Genomic DNA, 12,821 nt, shown 5'->3' with positions numbered 1-12,821 from the left:
CCTCTCTCTGTATCTATTTAAGATACTACATTTTAAAATTGCTCTAATAAGCATTTTGGTAATATAGAACAAGTTATTATTAGATGTGAGGACATATTGTCTGTGAATATTTGTATTTCTGTCTTTGGAGGAACATGCTCTAAATTAGGGAAAAGTACAGATAATGGAATTCTGTACATGGCTTATAACTTATTTGATATAGACAGTGAATGTTACCTTAGAGGGAAAAAATCCCATTTCATAATCTTACAATTATTAGCTAACAGTTTTGCTCTCTGGATGAACCACTAGAGGCAGTAGGCAAGAGTTTTCAAACTATTCTGTACCTAAAAATCACCTAGGACACTTGTTAAAACAGTGTCCAAACAGTGTCCGATTTAAGACCAAAATGTTACAGCTACTCTGGAAAACAATTTTTCAGTTTCTTATCAGTTAGACATACACTTCCACATCACCCAACCATCCTACACTTAGGTATTTACACTGTGGCAATGAAAACTTAATGTTCTCATGAAAACTGTACACAAATGTATATAGCAGCTTTATTCATAATGCTCAAACCTAGAAACAAACCAAACGTCCTGTAATTGGTGAACAGATAAACCAACCCTGATACATCCACACAGTGGAGTGCTACTCAGCAATAAAGAGTGAAGAACTATGGATACTTTCCACAACTTGTATGAATATCAAAGGCATTCTAAGGAGATAAAGGAGATAGTGTCAAAACGTAGCATACTATGTATTTGCATTTAATTATAATCTTGAAAAAACCCCAAAAACTATAGTAATGGACAACAGTCCAGTGGTTACAGGGTTAGGGGTGGGGATATGACCATAAAAGGATGACACCAGGGACATTTCTGGGGACTAGGCCACTGTTCTGTATCTTGATAGTATTTGTGGTTACATGAATCTATACATGTGTCAAAATTCATGCAACTGTATACCAAAAAACAAACAATCCTATTGCATATTAAAAAGTAAAATTTCAGGGGTGTCTGGGTGGCTCAGTTGGTTGACTGTGTGACTTCACCTCAGGTCACAATCTCGCGGTTCATGAGTTTGAGCCCTTCGTTGGGCTCTGTGCTGACAGCTCAGAGCCTGGAGCCTGCTTCAGATTTTGTGTCTCCCTCTCTCTCTGATGCTCCCCCATTCACACACACACTCTCTCTCTAGAATAAACATTTTAAAAAATTAAAAAAAACAAAAACAAAAACAGTAAAATTCCAGGCTCTCATCCTCAAAGTAAGTGACTCAGGAGTCAGAGGTGGGGCCTAGGAATCTGCATTTAACACATACACACATAAGCACATTCAAATTGTTCTGACAAAGGTGATCACACTTTAAGAAGCACCACTTCAACAGAAAATGTAATAGACTGAAGGTTAGAAAATTGCAGTATAGAATCCTCCCAATTGATAGCTGTGGCTTTGAATGCTGTTATAGGTGGAATAGTGTCTCCCACAAAAGCGGTTTCAAAAACTATGTTGGAGTCCCAACCCTCAGTGACTCACAATGTGACCGTATTTGGAAATTGAGTCTTTATAGAGATGAACACTTCAGAATGAAGTCATTAGGTTATGTCCTAATCCAACCTACTATGACTAGTAGGTTTTGCTCTGTTGTGTTTATTAAAGACTTTACTTTTTAAGAGGAGTTTTAGGTGTACAACAAAATTGAGAGGGAGATGCAAAGTTCCTCACATACCCTTTGTTCCCAATACATGCATAGCCTCTCCCATTATCAAAATCACTCAGCAGAATGGTACATTTTTACCAGGGATGAAGCACACTGACACATCATAATCTCCCAAAGGCCTTAGTTTATCTTCGAGTTCACACTAGGTGTTGTACATTCTATGGATTTGGAAAAATATATAATGACAAATATCCATCATTATAATATCATACAGACCCCCAAAGGGTTTGAGGGATCCCCAGAGATCCCCAGACCACACTTTGAGAATGATTATTTTAAATAAATCATTAACATTTACTTGAAGCTTGGATTACTGTAATTCTGCAACTAATAAAATTTTAGACATGGAAAAAGTCTAAGTAATGGTGTCTCTTCAAATATCAGGACATTGGGAGTTCATGCATTTGAGTATTTATGGAATACCAGTATGTGCAAAGCTGGAAAAGAAAACAATGTCTCACTTGGTGCTCTTTCTAAATTTTTTTTTAATGTTTGTTTATTTTTGAGAGAGACAGAGACAGAATGTGAGTGGGTTAGGGGCAGAGAGAGAGGGAGACACAGAATCCGAAGCAGACTCCAGGCTCTGAGCTGTCAGCACAGAGCCCGATGTGGGGCGCGAACTCACAAGCTGTGAGATCATGACCTGAGCGGAAGTCATACACTCAACTGACTGAACCACCCAGGCACCCCATCTTGGTGCTCTTTCTACATACCACATGTGCTCTGCTGTTTACTAATGGGACCTCCTATCTACTTTTTCATTTGTTACTATGTTTCTGTTTTACTGCCTTATGATTGACCTTTTTTAAAAAAGCCTGATATCCAACAACTTAGAAAGCTGACCAGTTTGGTGCCATATGACAAAGAAGCACAACTTCAGTGTTCGTTGTCCTTAAACTACCAGTAGAAATATTTTGTCACATGAAGTTCTTTGTGAAATTGGATATTAGCACTTGGGGAATTATGGCAGAGACATTTACTGTTTATTGAATATCCATGTGATCCTCCTAATTTCCCAGTTCCCATGAAGCTAGGGGGTCCATATGAGTGCAGTATAAGTAGACATAATGAGTGTCACTTTCTTGTAAAATTTTTTAATGTTTATTTATTCTTGAGAGAGACAGAGACAGAGTGCGAGCAGGGGAGGGACAGAGAGAGAGAGAGAGACACAGAATCTGAAGCAGACTCCAGGCTCTGAGTTGTCAGCACAGAGCCAGATGCAGGGCTCAAACTCATGAACTGTGAGATCATGACCTGAACCAAAGTCAGATGCTTAACTGACTGAGCCACCCAAGCACCCCTGATGAATGTCACTTTTAAAGCAAGGCATCTTAGAAGCCGGTGTAGGGGAACAGCGCAGCTCTCCCTTTTGCCTAGGCACACACAGAGGCCTCAAAATGAGGAATTAAGCCACACTTTGAAACATTTGAATTTTTGACTAATTACATGTGGGAACTCAATTAAAGAAGGTTGTAGCCATTGAGTGAGGAACAAATTTTTGTTGTGTATAGCCTCTGAGAATTTATTAATTACTACAGCATAGGCTGGCCTTTCCTGAGTAATAAAAGGGCAAATTAAGAAGATTAATTCAATATGATTAGAAGTAACCAAATGTATTGTTTAATTAAATGTTTTGAGCCTGATAACAGTTCTAATTCCCAATATAACTGCCTTCTCTTTTCTTCTGGGGAAGGAGGGTAATAAGACGAATCATAAAGCAGAAGACTGTACCTTATATAATGAATAAGATAAAACAATAACCCCCCACATTGTCTCAAAAATAAAAAAAATCACTGAAAACAAACAGGCTCATAAAAACAGAGAGTGTATTTAAAACTCTCGTTTCACCTTTTAATAGTATAAGAATTCTAAATGTTCATTAACTTTCCCAAATTCATGATAAGTATATAGTTAATCATATCAGGAACAAAACAAAGCAGACAATAAACACAACCTGCTGACTAGCATCAGAACCATAATATCTCTTAAGAAATTTTGTCCATCACCATCTGACAGAGGGAAAATCGATCTTAAGTTCTTTCGGTTGAAAGAGGTGTTAATGTTATTTAGCTAAATTACAAATTAGCCCCTGAAACAAGCAGAGAACCAACCAGTGTTCATTGGATGGATATGCTTTTATTCATGATGGAATATTTAAGGTAGAGAAGTCATGGAAACCTTTGAATCTGCGTACTGAAGTATGCGCTATTTTGAGGCCTTCTGTGTGAAATTTAAATACCAACTTAAAATTCTAGTTCTGTTTGGTATTAGTTTTTTTCATTGCTGCCATAACAAATTACCACATTTTTAGTAGCTTAAAAAACCCACAAATTTATTATCTTACAGGCCTGAAGTCTGCCATAGATCTGAGTGGGCTAAAATCAAGTTGTCTGGAGGGCTGCATTTCCTTTTGGAGGGTCGGGGAGATAAACTGTTCCCTTGCCTCTTCCAGCTTCTAGAGGTTGCTACCATCCCGTGGCTCTTGTGCCCTTCTCTCCATCTTCAAAGCCAACAATATTGCATGACTCTCAGCCTTCTTCCCATCTCCCTCTGACTGCAACTGGGACATGATCTGTGCTTTTAGGTTCACGTGATTAGCCTGGGCCCACCTGGGTAATCCAGACTAATCTTCCTGTTTCAAGATCCTTAACTTTAATCACATCTAAAATGATCCTATTGTCATGTAAGGTAACTTAGCCCCAGGTTCCAGGAATTAGGACAAGGACATCCTGGTGGTGGAGGTGGTGGGCATTTCTGCCTCCAAGAACCTGACGCATTGAAGCACTTCATTTGGAACTTGGATGTCTCTGCTCTAGACATGCTCCCCACTTCAGGATGATCATAAGCAAATAGTTAACCTTCTGGCCCTTGACGAGGCAAAATATAAGTAATACTTCCCCTGGCTAAAGGCAAAAATTTGAATAGCATAACTAATTTAATGTGGGTTTCTTCTTGCTATGTAATCTGTGATCATATTATTTTAATATGGGGACCCAAGTCTATATTTGGAAATATATATGTGTATATATTATTTGTATTACTTATATAAATGTGATATGTTTATATTTATGTATATATTATGTTTATTTATGTATATATAATTTATATTATTTTATATATTTACATTTAATCATTTTTTCTATTTCCTTCTTAAATTTCTCAATGACTCCTTCTACTTGATTAAGCCTCTAAATTGTGTCCTATTAGCAATCCCACTTATCAAACTCCACCTTCCCATGTTCCCTTCTCTTAGGGTAATAGTCCGCGTCAACTGAAAGGGGCAGTGTTAAATTAGGCAACTAAGCTAATGTAGCTAATAGCTTAACAAACACCTGCATTGTGCCTTAATTATGCAAGTGGAAGACCTCAAGAAGTGACCTGGATGGTACAAATTCCAACAGAATGGTGGCCAGTGTTTTAACTAGCCACTGATAGATTCTTCAGATCTCTGTAGTTGCTCTGTGGAAGTCTGGCTACAAAGGCTGAAGTCAGAACTAAGTTTAAATCCCTTCTTTTCTACTTTCCAGTTATATTTGGGACAAATTCCTTAAGTTTAACCTCTCTGCACTTCAACTGCATCATCTGTAATAATAATATATAATGATACCCAATTCACAAGGCTGTTGCAAAGATTAAATGAGATAACGTATACAAAGTGATTAGAATCATACCTAGCATAAAACTACACTACACTCAATAAGTAATGACTATTGTAAATATGTTTCTTGCTTCTGCTTTACTGTATCAGCCAGACTTCCCCATGGACTGATGCACTCAGATCTATCAATTCTTCCACATTCATTCACCAAGAGCATTGCTTACTACCATTGAACATCTGTTTGTCTGTGTAAGGCACTGGGAATACAGAAAAAAGCAAAAGAGACCAAGTGTCACAGAAGTTTTCTAAGTAGGAGTGACAATCAATTCCCCCCAAGTTCGTGTGCCTTCCTTTTTATGCCACTAGCATCCTGGGTACACTCCTGTCACCTATCACCTTATCCTGTAATGACTGCATCCATTACTCAGGCCCCACTAGTCTGTGTGAACTCTTTGAGAACATCTTTGTATCACTAAGCAAGACTCAACTCCTAGCTTAAAGTAATAGCCTCCAAAATGTTCTCTGAATAAATGCTGTCTGTACTTGGCCTATCATTTCTATATCTGAGGGGTCCATTCCCTATTAGAAAAGTGTCTTCTATGACAGTAACTAGGGTCTTCTCTGTCCCTAATAATTTATTATTTTTAAAAAAAATTTTTAATGTTTATTTATTCTTGAGACAGAGACAGAGTGTGAACAGGGGAGGGGCAGAGAGAGAGGGAGACACAGAATCCGAAGCAGGCTCCAGGCTCTGAGCTGTCAGCACAGAGTCCGATGCGGGGCTCGAAACCACAGACCGTGAGATCATGACCTGACCCAAAGTCAGACGCCCAACTGACTGAGCCACCCAGGCACCCCCCTAATAATTTATTATTAATTGCTTCCTTTCTTTCATGTATATCTAATCAATGTTACCAGTAATTTTATCAATAACTCCAAAATACTAATTCAGTAATGCAAAGTACAACTATTTCCTTGTGGCCCAAGAGGGAGATGATTGAATAGAGTGAAATTCAGGAAGGAAATATATATTTTCCACTTGATAAACAAAACTGGATGGGATGCTCTGCTTCTTCAGGCTGGGAAATATGGGCCTTACAGTGGGGGGTAGGGATGACCCTTATAGTGAATGGTCTTAGAATTTCCAATACATTCCTCTAAATATTAATTGATAAGAGAAAAGATTGCTTGGAATAAGGGATAATAAGGGATTCATGATAAAATAAGGGCCCAGAAAACTTTACCTGCATGTAATCCACTCTATAGAGATTTGCAATGCCTATTAAAGGCTCTGAGAAATGTCAAAGATTCCTTTTTAACTCTGATTGACACAAAAATTCCCCAGATGTATTTGATCCCACAATACTTTTAATTTTAAATGACACTTTTTGGGGCACCTGGGGTGGCTCAGTTAGTTGAGCATCTGACTTCGGCTCAGGTCATGATCTCACAGTTCATGAGTTTGAGCCCCGCATCGGGCTCTGTGCTGACGGCTCAGGGCCGGGAGCCTGCTTCGGATTCTGTGTCTTCCTCTCTCTCTCTGCCCCTTCCCCACTCATGCTCTGTCTCTCTCTCTCTCAAAAATAAACATTAAAAATAAAAAAAAATAAAATAAATGACACTTTTTAAAGTGCCTTAGAACTAGTGTTTTTGGAAAATGCATCGCTGTCACAGTAGTGTCAGTGATTGATGAATGCACAGACCCAGGACAAGACTACATGCACTTTAACAGAAGTAAAGGCTCTAACAGATACCTCCACACAACAAGACCACAGCAACACTGACTTCACAAATATAAAAAGAATCAGGTGTCACTAATTCCACCCGACTGGAATGAGGATTCCATTAAGCCCTGAGTATCTCCCTCCTCAACTCTCTGGACACTAGTTCCATGGCTGCCTGTTTATCAGGTGAGCTGCACATGACTGGAAACATCTGTAGCTCAGTCCTGAAGGTTCAGTACCCAGATGCACATTTCTTCTGCCATGCCTGGGGCCCACTTTTGCAAGCCAGCTGCTGTCCTCAGATCAATATCTCATAGTATTAACTCAGCAGGCTCATCTTTCTTTGTCATTGCAAGACATTTCTTACATCCACCCAGAGTAAAAACAGTGCTCCTCACTAATGCTTAAATTACTCGATGAGACAACAGTACTGTTCTAATTAAATCAAAGTAGTCCACTTTCCCTTAAATCAGATAGCTGGACTCCTCCTTTCACCTGGAGAAACTGGTTTCACATTTTTTAAATGTTTATTTATTTTTGAGAGACGGGGGGTGGGGGTGGAGAGGGAGAGAGAGAAAGGGAGTGGGGGGTGCAGAGAGAGAGGGAGATCCTCCAAGTTGTCAGCACAGACCCACCTGATGCAGGGCTTGAACTTGTGAACCATGAGACCATGACCTGAGCTGAAGTCAGACGCTTAACCGACTGAGCCACCCAGGTGACCCAGAAACTGGGTTCATAGTAAGTTAACTCATATTGATGATCTTCTTGCAACTTATGTCATTTTATTCTTTTTGAGCATTATTATGGACTCATGACCTTTTCCAAACTCAACTGGTTCAAATTAATTATATACACTGTTTTCCTTTAGATACTCAAAGGATCAGCAATAGGAAACCAGCAGCATTCACTCGTTGGACATCTCTTCACCTGTTATAACACAGCCACTACCTTTCCCTCCATCCCTCTGGAAGCTGCTTTTTGCTAATAAGACATCAGAGCTTATCTGAACTTTTCTTGTCCCAAGACATAGAATCTCCCTGAGCCTTGATTTTAAGTAGAGAATGAGATTCTATACCAAAAACTTCAGCTGGAGGTGAACAAGTGTACATGTACACATTAGGGGGCAGGGTACAGTGGGACTATTAGGACTCTCCTGGCAAAGCACATAAGCAACCATTTTCTAAAAAGTCATAGTAATGTTGCTGCTTCTAACTGATATCTCTTTTCTTTTTTTTCAGTTTTTATATATTTACAAAACTATGGCATATGAATCAGGTATGAAGAATATGTCCATTTTAAGCAAAAGAGCATTCCAGTACCTTAAAATCTTGTGACTGCTTCTCTGATCTCAGCCCACTCCCTCCCCCAACATCTGAGGCAGTCACTGAACTGAAGTTTGTGTTTGTCATGCCATTTCTTTTAACAACAGTTTTTTTTATATCCCTAGCAATGTATTTCTAAACAACGTACTATTTAGCTTTATCTATTTATAAGCTCAATGGAATATATATATATATTTTCCCGAGCTTGATTTTTGCTCAGTATTGTTCTTGAGATTTATCCTCATTGACATGTGCCGGTGAAGGTCATTCATTCTCACTGATATGTGCATTTGTTGTTGTCTGACATCACAATGGCTTATTTATTCTCTGGTGGATGGAAATTTTGGTTCTTACCAATGTTTTATTTTTATAAATGTGTCTGTTATGAACACTGTTGTACTTATCTCTGAGTATACATATCAAATAGTTTCTTTAGGGTATATGTCTCAAAAATGGAATTCCTACAATGAAAATACATATCCATTTTAAACTTTTTTTAATACAACCAAATGCTTTAGAATGAATTTTTAAAGTTTACATTCCTACCAGCAAGGTATAAAGTGTATTTAAGGTATTAAAGTGTATTTAAGGTACTAAAGTGTATATAAAGGTATTTTTGTTTCCTATTTATGACAATACTTATCCATCTTACCATTTTTACTAACTAGACAAATGTGAAATGATATTCTGAATATGGCTGAGGTTGAGCAACGTTTCCTCTGCTTATTAACCGTTCAGTTTTCCTCTTCTGTGAAGCTTTGTGTCTTATCAGCCAAGTGTGCCAATCTTGTTCTTAATTCTTCAGGAATGGCTTTACCCTTCTATGTAAATTTTAAATCAGCTGGTTAAGTCCCACTGCAATGACTTGTTAGAATTTTAAGTGGAATTATGCTCAACCTGTTATATTTTATAACAATGTGCTTTTATCTATAAACATATATTTCCGCTTAATAGATTTTCTTTAAAATCTTTCAATAAAATATAAAATGTATAATTTTCTCTACAAATGCTTTGAATATTGTGTTGAATTTTTTCCAGGTACTTAACATTTGATTCTATTTTTCATTGTATGGCTTTATAACTTACATTGTTTTTTGGTGTTTAGAAATGCAATTATCTTTGATTTTGTAACCAGGAGCATTGTTAAACCATCTCTGTAGTTCTATCTGCTATGTTAACTATGGAGTTTTTAAATTTTTCTACACAGAAAATTGTGTTAACTGTGAATAATTATGGTTTTGTTTCTTTCTTTACAATTCTTTTACTTTTTACTTCTCTTCACGCCTTACTTCACTAGCCAGGACATCCAATTCACCGTCAAATAAAAGTACTGATAGCAGTCATTCTTTCATTGTTTCTAATCTAAAATGAAATACTTTAAACACTTTTTTTTTATTAATTTGATGTGTCTGTAGATTTATTTAGAGGTAAAATTTATCTGGTTATAGAAGTTTCTTATGCATAAAAAGACAATTTAAAATAAAAAGATTTTACAATGGCCTTTAAACATACAAAAAAAATGTTCAACCTTCCTCATGATTAGGGAAATGAAAATTAAAACACTTCTTATCTAACTGCCTCATGAATGTTAAAAAATATGGCAACATAATTTGTGATGACACTACTGGGCAACAGGAACAGTCATATATTAATAACGGCTGAGAATGCAAACCCTTTTTGACGGTGCAATGGACTGAATGTTTGTGTCTCTCCCAAATTCACATGTTGAAATGCTGGCCTGTAATATGATGGTATTAGGAGCTAGGGCCTTTGGGAGGTGATTAGGTCATGAATGGTATTGATGCCCTTAGAGAAAAGACCCCAGGGGGCGATTGGGTCTCTCAGTCTGTTATCTGACTCTTGATTTTGGCTCAGGTCATGATCGCATGGTTCGTGGGTTCGAGATCTGTGCTGACAGTGCAGAGCCTGCTTGATATTCTCTCTCTCTCTCTCTCTCTCTCTCTCTCTCTCTCTCTGTCTCTCCCTCTCTGCCCCTCACCTGCTCAGGTGCCATCTCTCTAAATAAATAAATAAATAAATGAATAAATAAATAAATAAATATCCAGAGAACTCTCTCACTCTCCTATCTGGATAGGAAAAGGATATGAACAGCTGGCAGTCTACAATCTGGAAGAAGGTTTTCACTAGAGCCTGATGGTACCGGCACCCTGATCTCAGACTTCCAGTCTTGAGAACTGTGAGAAATAAATATTTGTTGTTTAAGCCACCCAGTGTATGTGACTTGTTATAGTGGCCTGAACAAACCAAGGCAAAGGAGGCTTTGGGAATACCAGCAACACTATATATACACTTACCTTTTGATCCAGCTACCTTAATCTGAGGAATTTACCCTGAGGATTTAGTTCCAACAATACAAAAATACACAGGCAGCACTGTTTGAAATTGTAAATTATTAGTAACAATCTAAATATCCATATAATAAAAATGAATGAATAAACTATAGCCTATCCACAAAGTAGAGTTCTATGAAACTGTAAGAAAATAAAATGATCTCTCTAAAGGGATACAGACTTATTTTCAGGATATAGTGTTAAATGAAAAAAATAAAGAGCAACAGATTATCTATGATATGCTACACTTCACACAAAAAAGGAAATAAGGAAATGTACATGTATCTGTTCACTTGTGAAAAAAAAATCACAGAAAAGATAAATCAGAAACTAGTGAGAAGAGTTACTGTGGTAGGCTGTTATGGGCTTCCAAAGATTTGTCCATGTCCTAATTCCCAGAACCTGTGAATGTTACCTTACTTGGAAAAGGTGTCTTTGCATATGTAATTAAGAATCTTTTTTTTTTTTTAGAGAGAGCAAATGAGCCAGGGGCAGAGAGAGAGAGAGAATCCCAGGAGGAGCAGAGGGAGAGAGCAGAGAGAGAAGCGGGGTTTGTGTTTTTCCCCAAGCAGTGCTTGTGCTCACCCAAAATGAGGCTCAAGCTCGGGGGACTCGAACTCACAAACCCACACACTGTGAGATCATGACCGTCAGATGCTTAATGACTGAGCCACCTAGGAACCCTTGTGATTAAGACTCTTGAGATGGGGAGATTATCCTGGGTTATCCAGGTGAGCACCAAGTGCAATGACAAGTATCTTTCTGAGAGAGACAGAGGGAAGGTGCACACAGGCACACAGAAGACAACATGGAGACAGAGGCAGAGCCCACAATGACACAGCTACGAGTCCAGCAGCTCTAAGAATGCCAGGCAGCCACCAGAGCTGGACGCAGCAAGAAAGAGTCTCACCCAGAACCTCCAGATACAGCCCAGTCCTGCTGACACCTTGATTTTGGATGTGTGATTGCTACAGCTGTGAAAGAGTGAGTTTGGCCATGAAGAATGGTAATCTTCAGCACAGCATCACAGGGAAACAAGTGCAGTTACCGACAGAGGTGGGCTGGAATACATTTGGAAAGGATAGAAAATGGAAATGGGTACAAGGGATGAGGGAAATTGATATTTTGGTGGGTATCTTTTTCTGACTTTTAAAAACATGCTAATGTTTTTTTTCACAGACTATTACATATATAGTATATGTGTACATATATATATGTACATACATATATATAAATACATATATACATATACATATATATGTACATATATATACATATATACTATATATGTAATTAGAATCAAGCAGAATGCAGGAGGAACCCCAAATGAAAAAGAAACACAAATTGAATCTTAACCGCATTACAAATGAGTAACATGCCACAGTAAGAGGGTGGGAAGAAGAGAACTAACCTAAGCAACTTTGGGAGAGTATTTTGACAAACTATTTTAAGACTGGAGACAAAACAACTATACACAAATGTTGTGCTCTGTCTGGTAAATGTGTTGAGTTAACAATTCTGCAACTAATTGCTATATAAACCAGGGTTTAGTAATAATGAATACATGAGGCCAATGAGAACCAGGTTTCTCACCATCACAGAAAGGAGTTTACAAATAAGGAAGGAGGGAGGCCAAAATGAATTATGACAGGGGTTGAAATAGATGGTATCAGTATGAATTCACTATTTTTCATACACATTTAAATATATAGTTATAAATAGATACATATATAAATATTTATTAATATATTAATATTTATATTTTCTAGCTCTGCTTGCTGACAGGAGTCTAAAAGAAATAATACCCCCAGTGCACTCAGATCTTCATTTCTAAGTAATCATTCTCCAGTGGAAAGAAACAGAGCTCCTTGGAGAAATGGCTGATTCTAGGAGTGGCACAGGGAAAATACAAAATGAACATGGAACATCATTTCAGTTCAGAAAATTGGAAAATTCTCCAAAAAAAATGATGGGGACATTTCTAAAGGAAATAAAAACAAAGTCAGAGTGGCTCACAAAGGGCACAGCTAGGACAGTTTGAGGAATAGAAGAAATACTGAGAAAATGGATTATAACCCATAGAGTAAAATAAATATTCACAAGTTTATAATGACATAAATAAATG

Source organism: Panthera tigris, chromosome B2 (genome assembly GCF_018350195.1).
Source record: "Panthera tigris isolate Pti1 chromosome B2, P.tigris_Pti1_mat1.1, whole genome shotgun sequence".
Lineage (NCBI taxonomy): Eukaryota > Metazoa > Chordata > Mammalia > Carnivora > Felidae > Panthera > Panthera tigris.
The sequence above is the reverse complement of the archived record's forward strand: the minus strand, read 5'-3'. Positions refer to the sequence as shown.